Source organism: Mastomys coucha, unplaced genomic scaffold, assembly GCF_008632895.1.
Source record: "Mastomys coucha isolate ucsf_1 unplaced genomic scaffold, UCSF_Mcou_1 pScaffold9, whole genome shotgun sequence".
Taxonomy (NCBI): Eukaryota; Metazoa; Chordata; class Mammalia; order Rodentia; family Muridae; genus Mastomys; species Mastomys coucha.
Genome location: NW_022196915.1, coordinates 57,838,058 through 57,846,254, shown reverse-complemented (window position 1 = coordinate 57,846,254; position 8,197 = coordinate 57,838,058). Strand labels below are relative to the sequence as shown.

Below are 8,197 nucleotides of genomic sequence, written 5' to 3'. Positions count from 1 at the left end.
TTTCTGTTGACCATCTCCAGCTGGTCAACCCTTAAGAATAGTTTATTTTCCCAGTGAGACTCTGTTGGAGGTAACTAAATTTGCATTTGCACGTTTTATCAACAGGAGATTGCTTCTGGGTTAGGGATGGGGCATATGTCCACTTCTCATTTTAGCTCTAGGGAATCTGGTCCAGACCTATGCAGGGCCTGTGCATGCTGCCTTGGTCTCTATGTGTATCTATGTATCAATCATGGTGATTTAGGGGGCCTTAGTTTCCTGGTCTCCTTCATATCCTCTTTCTGTTATGTTCTTTCTGTGTCTTCTTTTGCAGGATTCCCTGAGCCCCGAGGAGAGGGATTTGATGAAAAGATCTTGCTTAGGACTGAGTGCTTCAAGATCTATCACTGCCTACATAATGTATGACAGTGAGCCTCTGTATTGATTGCCATCTACTTCGGGAGGAATCTTCTCTGCTGATGGTTGAGCAAGGCACTACCCTATGAGTACAGCAGATTGTCATTAGGAGTCATTTTATTGTTACTTGTTTTTTAGAACAGTAATAATTGGTTTTAATCCTAGGTCCATACTTTCAGGTTCTTGGCCACCCAAGCAGTGACAGCTATAGGTTCCAACTTGTGGAGCAGTCCTTAAGTCAAATTTGATATTGGTTGGTTACTTCCACAAGCTTTGTGCCACCATTGCCACAGAATATATTGCAGGCAGAACACCATTGTGGATAATAGGGTTGCGGCTGGTTTGATATTTATGTTTCTCTTTTGAAAGCTTAGAGAATACCACCCTATACCAAAGATGCTAGAATGTAGTGATGAAGCCACTATGTAAGACCCTGCTGCCTTCTCCATGTTCAAGGAGTTGTATAGGAGTTGGTTTCAGCAATCGGTCCTTAATGCTAGTTTGTGGAGAGCAACCCATAATCTTGGCAATAGCCTGGGTTGTTTGGGAATTTCTATGGGACCACTTTGGCCAAGAACTCAGATAGGTGCAACCCAATTCTGGTGCTGGAAGCTTCATTTGGTATTTGAGAAAATTCTGACCACCTAAAAGGAGATAAGAAAGATACATGAAAGGATTTTGTGAGTAAAAAGAGAGAAATCTACAGAAAGACTTCAGATACAAAATCAAAGAATATACTCAACTCCGTAACTACATTACTAATAGTCATTACAAAGCAACATACTTTAGAAGGAAAAAAAAATAATTGGATAAGAAGAGTATGATAGATACAGCTAGTAGAATACAATTCAACCTAAAGAAAAAGGAAAAATCTGACATACATTACAGCATGGATTTTATGTGGGATTTTTTTCAAAGGATGAAATAAGCTAACCATACACACAAATACAATACAATTGCATTTCTATGGGTAATTGGAAGAGTCAGACTCATCAAAGCGGTATGGTGGTGAATGCTGATGGCTTAGAGAGGAAATGATGGAAAGTTACCATTAAATGCATATCACACTTCAGTTTTAAAAAATCATAAAGAGTGGAAGGGGGTTAAAAGAGAGTAATATGTATATGGGTATGGATATGGGTATGAATACAATATATTGTATACATGTATCAACAAATTTTCAAAAATAAAATGCATTTAATTATAAAATCATGATCGATTTTTAGATTTCCCAACTGTTCAGTAATAGATTTTTGCCATTATTATATAAACACATCCAAAAATCGAAAAAAAAATAAAGAAAATATTTCCCTGATTTTCTATAAGGCCAGAATATTTCTAACATTCAAACCACGCAAAGATGTTCCAAGAGAGGAGATAGTAAAGCCATTGTATATTAAACACAACTATAAATATATAAATATTCTTTTAAATATTAACAAACGTAACTACTGAAAAACATATTTATAGCCTAATATACCTGGAAAAATTATTTCATCCCAGGTTTGCAGAAATGAGATAATACTTTTAAAAATAAAAAACATGTAAATCTCCAAATTAAGAAGTTAACAGAAGAAATAATTTTTCAATAATATAAGGGGAAGTTTGATTAAATTCAACACCCCCTCTTCATTAATTCTCATTAAGTTAATAATACACAGTAACTTCTTAATTTCATGAAAGTTATCAATATATTCTAAAGTCTCAGAAAATACAACCCTGCATAATCTTTATAAACATGAAAAATTTGCAATGAACACTTATATTCCATATTGTGCTACAAATCCTCACTAATGAAGTAAATAAAGCAGTTTGGCTCATAAGGATTTTTAAATGACAAATCTATAAATAGGCAAACTGGAAGAGTTGACAAATAAGCTGCATAAACAAGAGAAACTTAACAGCATAGTGAGCCATAAGATCAATCTGTAGTGTGTCTGGAAACAATAAGATCTGGCATCCTTTCAAAGAAATATTCACAAGACCATCAGTAAATGTCTGAGAATTAATTTCATGAAAGATAAGCAGGACCACAAAGACAGATTTAATACTTGACTAGATATTTTTAATAATTAAATAAATGAAGAAGGATAGAGTATAATACAAAATAAAATATTCTGACAAAGTGTTCTTCAACATATTCTCTAAGGAAACTAAAATATCAAAAGATAGATACTGATAGCAGATATTTATAAGGCCCAGAGAAGAACAATAACTATATATAGACCATAAAGAGACTTTTAAATCAATGGGAAATGCACAAACAACCCATTAGAAAAATAGAAAAATGCACATATAAATATTTTACTGAGTAAATATATGGACAAGAAACACAAGAAAATGTGTTTAATTATAAGAATGAAAATGAAAGCTGAAGCAAGAAACCATTCTATATGAACTGAGTAGAAAACATGTAAAATTTTGACAAAATTAAGTATTGGAAATGTCATCAATCTACAAGATCATATTGCTGCCAGGACTGATGCAATAAATTAGTACAATTGCTCTGCAAAGTGCTTTAGTGGCATTTCCTAAACTCAGCTATGCGTGTATCTCACAACCCAACAATTTTACCCCTAATGATATGCACAAAAGAAAAATGAGCATTGCAACATGAAATACATATAAAGACATTTATTTTATACTATCACTGTTTATCAGGACAAGAATGTCAAGATGCACCATTGTTTGTGGGAAGGAGAACAGGTGAAAGAAGCTTAGGAAAGCCACATGACATGATATTATAAGCAGATCAAGGAAACAAACTGCTCCTTTGTAGCAATGTGGACAGAGTTTAGTGTCCAATGTTAACTAAGAAACTGTGTTAGTCAGTTTTCCATCCCTATGATAAAGTATCTGAGATAAACAACTGAAGAGAGGGAGGTTTCTTTTGGAGGACCACATAGCGGCAAATGGAAATAGCTCTCAAAAGAAAGCAAAGCCATAGAAATTCATGATTCAGGATGAGGTTTGTCTCAGGCAGAGGAAGGCAGAAATGCAAGGGAATGGGTAAATAATGGGATTAGATATCAGTAGCTTAACTTTTATTTGCATTAGTAGGGGTTTTTGAGTGCTCTTTATATTATTTATATTTTTTTAAAAAAAAACATGATGAAGACAAGTAATGTACTAATAGCTGAATAATCAAATTCCATGCACCTGAGGTTTACAGAGAATTCACAGACAGGATGTGGTATTTTGAATAAATTGGCCCCTATAAGCTCAAAAGGGATGGCACTATTAAGGTCAAAGGGATAGAAATTGGAAAGGAAGACGTTGACATATTACTATTTGCAGATGAGATGATTATATACAAAAGTAACCCCCCAAATTCAACCAGAGAACTCCTACACCTGATAAACAATTTCAGCAAAGTGGGTGGATATAAAATTAACACAAAGAAAACAGTAGCCTTCCTCTACACAAAGGATAAATGGGCTGAGAAAAAATTAGGGAAATAACACCCTTCACAATAGTCACAAAAAAAATATAAAATATCCTGGTGTGACTCTAACCAAGCAAGGGAAAGATCTGAATGACAGGAACTTCAAGTCTCTGAAGAAGTAAATTGAAGACCTCACAAGATGGAAGATCTCCCATGCTCATGGATCAGCAAGATTAACATAGTAAAAATGGCTGTCTTACCAAAAACAATCTACAGATTCAATGCAATCCCCATCAAAAGTCCAACTCAATTCTTCATATAGATAGAAAGAGCAATTCTCAAATTTGCCTGGCATAACAAAAAACCCAGGATAACAAAAACTATTCTCAACAATAAAAGAACTTCTAGGGGAAACACCATCCCTGACCTCAAGCTTTACTACAGAGCAATAGTGATTAAAAACCCTCATGGTGTTGGTACAGAGACAGACAGGTAGATCAATGGAATAGAATTGAAGATCCAGAAATAAATTTATACACATATGCTCACTTTATCTTTGACAAAGAAGCCAAAACCATAAAGTGAAAAAAGACATCATTTTCAACAAATGGTGCTGGTCTAACTGGCAATGTGCATGTAGAAGAATGCAAATTAATCCCTCCTTGTACAGAACTCAAGTCCAAGTGGATTAAGGACCTCCACATAAACACAGATATGCTGAATCTAACTGAAGAGAAAATGGGAATGAGCCTTGAACACATAGGCACAGGAGAAAACTTCCTGAACAGCACACCATTGACTTGGGCTAAGATGATCAATTGACAAATGGGGCCTCATGAAACTGAAAAGCTTCTGTAAGGCAAAGGACACTGTCAATAGGACAAAACAGCAATCTACAGATTGGAAAAAGATTTTTACCAACCCTACACCCAATAGAGGGCTAATATCTAAAGTATATAAAGAACTCAAGAAGTTAGACTCCAGAAAGCCAAATAACCCTATTAAAAATGAGGTATAGAACTAAACAGAGAATTCTCAACAGGGAATTCTTGAATGGCTGAGAAACACCTAAAGAAATGTTCAACACCCTTAGACTTCAGGGAAATGCAAATCAAAATGACCCCAAGATTCCACCTTACACCATTCAGAATGTCTAAGACCAAAACCTCGGAGACTGCAGATGCTGGCAAGGGTATGGAGAAAAAGGAACAATCCTCCATTGCTCATGAGATTACAAGCTGAGATTGTTTTCTACTTTGGAAAACAATCTGTCAGTTCCTCAGAAAATTGTAAATAGTTCTACCTGAAGACCCAGCTATACCACTACTGGGCATATACCCAAAAGATGCTCCAACATATTACAAGGACATGTGCTCCACTATGTTCATAGAAGCCTCATTTATAGGAGCCAGAAGCTGGAAACAACCCAGATGCCTCTCAACAGAAGAATAGATACAGAAAGTGTGGTATATTTACACAATACAATGTTACTCAGCTATTAAAAATGACAACTTCATGAATTTTGTAAGCAAATGGATGGAACTAGAAAATGTCACCCTGAGTAAGGTAACTCAGGCCCAAAAGGGCTTACATGGTCTGTACTCACTGAAAAGTGGATATTAGCCCCAAAACTCAGAAAACCCAGAATACAACTCACAGACCATAGGAAACTTAACAAGAAGGAAGGCCAAAGTGTAGAGGCTTCAAACCCACTTAGAAGGAGGAACAAATAATCATGGGAGCCAGAGGGAGGGAGGGACCTAGGTGGGAAAGGGAAGATGTAAGAAAAAAGGGGCAGGACCAGGTATGAGAAGAGACAGGAGAGAAGTCTACAGGGCCAGGAGAATGAATAGAAATAAGTATCAGTGGGAGGTAGGGAACTTGGTGAAGCAACTAGAAAGTCCCAGACATCAGGGATGCAAGAGGCTCCCAGGATCCAATGAGGATGACATTAGCAGGACAGCAGTGGGTAGATAGAACCTGAAGAGACCACTTCCTGTAGATAGATATGGCACCGTAGTGGAGGGATGGAGCCACCCATCCATCTCAAAATTTTAACCCAGAATTGTCCCTGTCTAAAGGAAATGCAGGGACAAAATGGAGCAGAGGATGAAGGAAGGGCCATCCAGAGATCACACCATTGTATGATCCATTCCATCTGCAGACACCAAACCTTGACACTATTGTTGAGGCCAAGATGTGCTTGTAGACAGGAGTCTAGTAGGGCTGTCTTCTGTGAGGATCTGCCAGCACCTGGCTAAGACAGATGCAGATACTCACAGCCAACCATTGGACTAACTCAGGCAGCCCAATGGAAGAGTTAGAGGAAGATCTGTAGGAGCTGAAGAAGTTTACAACTCCATAAGAAGAATAATAGTATCAACGAACCAGATCCCTCAAAGCTCCCAAGTACTAAATTTCCAACCAAAGAGTATACATGTGTCAGTTCATGGCTCCCATTACATACATAGTAGAGGAGTGCCTTATCTGGCATCAAAGGGGGGAAGGAGCTTGGTCCTGTGGAGGCTTGATGCTCCAGAGAAAGGGGATGCTAAAGGGGTGAGGCAGGAGTGAGAGCACCCTTTAAGAGACAAAGGGGAAGGGGAGATAGGGTCATGGATTCATGGAGGGGAGACCAGGAAGGAGCATAACATTTGAAATGTACTCAAATGCAATGATTAATAAATATAAAAAAATAGTAAGAGAAAAGTTGAAAGATTAAAATGAAAAGATAAATAACTATCAAAGAAATAAATAAAAGCTGAGAAGAAACTCTACCACCATCTTTCGGCTCACATGTACAGGATATCTGCAACAGTGCCACAAACCTACAGATCTACAAAGCCAGTGGGCCAACCCCATCATTCATGATAAAGCTAAGCAATAGAAACATACTCTTCTGTATGGTGAGGAGTTTTGTTATGTTTAGCTCTGGTTCTAGGCAGCTTCTGCTAGGAAGCAATTGTTAAATGTGTCTAGAGGGACCCAGCTGTGGGGAAACTATTAATTAGCCATAGTCATTATATGCAGAGTAATTGGTGAACTCAATGGAGAAAACAGAGGAGTTGAAGGTATGTTCTCTTGATTTGGTAAGAAAAGCATACAAGGATTTTATTGTTCCCCCTGGACCAGAAAGAAGATTTTAGTAAGCCAATCATAGCTCCAACTAAAGAACTAAAATGGGACATTTATTGATTTAAGAAAGACCAACAAAACTGCTTTTGAAGGATGGTACCCCGTCAGTTTCATATGCTTCTAAAGACTTTAGGTTCCTAAGCTCACTAATATGAGCCCAGAAAATAGTAAAAATTGAACAACCAAAATGAATTTGTTCTTATTGTAGTCATTACAATTATTTAGAATAATTACAGAAAGAGTCAGATAAAACTTACATTTGAAACTATCACATATCATACCCTACTAAGAAGTACTAAACTGTCTCAAACTGTTTAAAAGCTAAAGAAAGTGACTTTTAGCCAAGCTGCCCAGGAGTATAGCAATGCTCATCAGCAAGTTTTTACTTGGAGATCAATTTTTAAATAGTGACAATTCTTAATTTTTTGCATTCTACTGTGTTTACATGCAGATATGTTTCAATTATTTGATTGAAAAATATTTTAAAAGAGTCAGCTATTAAACAAAAGAAATAGTTCTGTTATAGCACATACAAGGTCTTATAGTTCCTAGTTTATTAGTTCATGACAGATTTGGTTTTTTAAATTACTATAATTATTATATCTTGTTTAAAATATTGCCTGACTTTGATTTTTTGCTAAAAGATATATAGTTCTATTCAGGCTCATGACAAAAGCTGGAAATACCAGCATTTAGGAGGATAAAGCAAGAAAGATCAAATAAACTTATACCACACCATCTGTAACATCCTTAAGGGTGTATCCAAAGAAGTCTATACCCTACTGTAGAGATACCTGCTCATTCATATTAATTGCTACTCTAGTCACAATATCCAAGAGATGAAAATAGCCTAGAATTCCATCAATACATGAGTGCGCAATAAACATATAGTAGATATATTTGTATCATGGGATCTTACTCAACTACAAAAAAAACAAAACAAAATAAATTTGCAGATAAATTGATAGAACTGGAAACAATTACTCTGAATGAAGTAACTCAAATGCAGAATGACAACCATTGCAACTATTTTTCTTTCACCTGTGGATGTTAGCTTTGAATCTTCAAATATGTGTCCAATTTTGGAATATACAAAGAAGCCATAAAATTGCTAAATGGTCATGGGGGTTGGGGAGTCTGCCAAGGGAAGCAAGATAGAATATACTAGTATTAAGGGTTAAATGGTTAAAAAAAAAAAAAACTGAAGGGGTTAAATTGGAAAAGGATTGGAATAGCACAATAGAGGAAGGAATATAGAGAAGGATAAATATCACTAAGGAC

At 36.2% G+C, this 8,197-nt stretch overlaps 1 long non-coding RNA gene across 1 annotated transcript in view; it reads right to left on the bottom strand.

Annotated features, from left to right (window-relative positions):
- Positions 1 to 495: 495 nt before the first annotated feature.
- Positions 496 to 8,197, bottom strand: part of LOC116085064 — a 31,490-nt gene continuing 23,788 nt past the window's right edge. The window contains exon 2 of the long non-coding RNA XR_004116394.1: positions 496 to 1,040. This is a non-coding gene — a long non-coding RNA (uncharacterized LOC116085064). The remainder of the gene's footprint in view (positions 1,041 to 8,197) is intronic.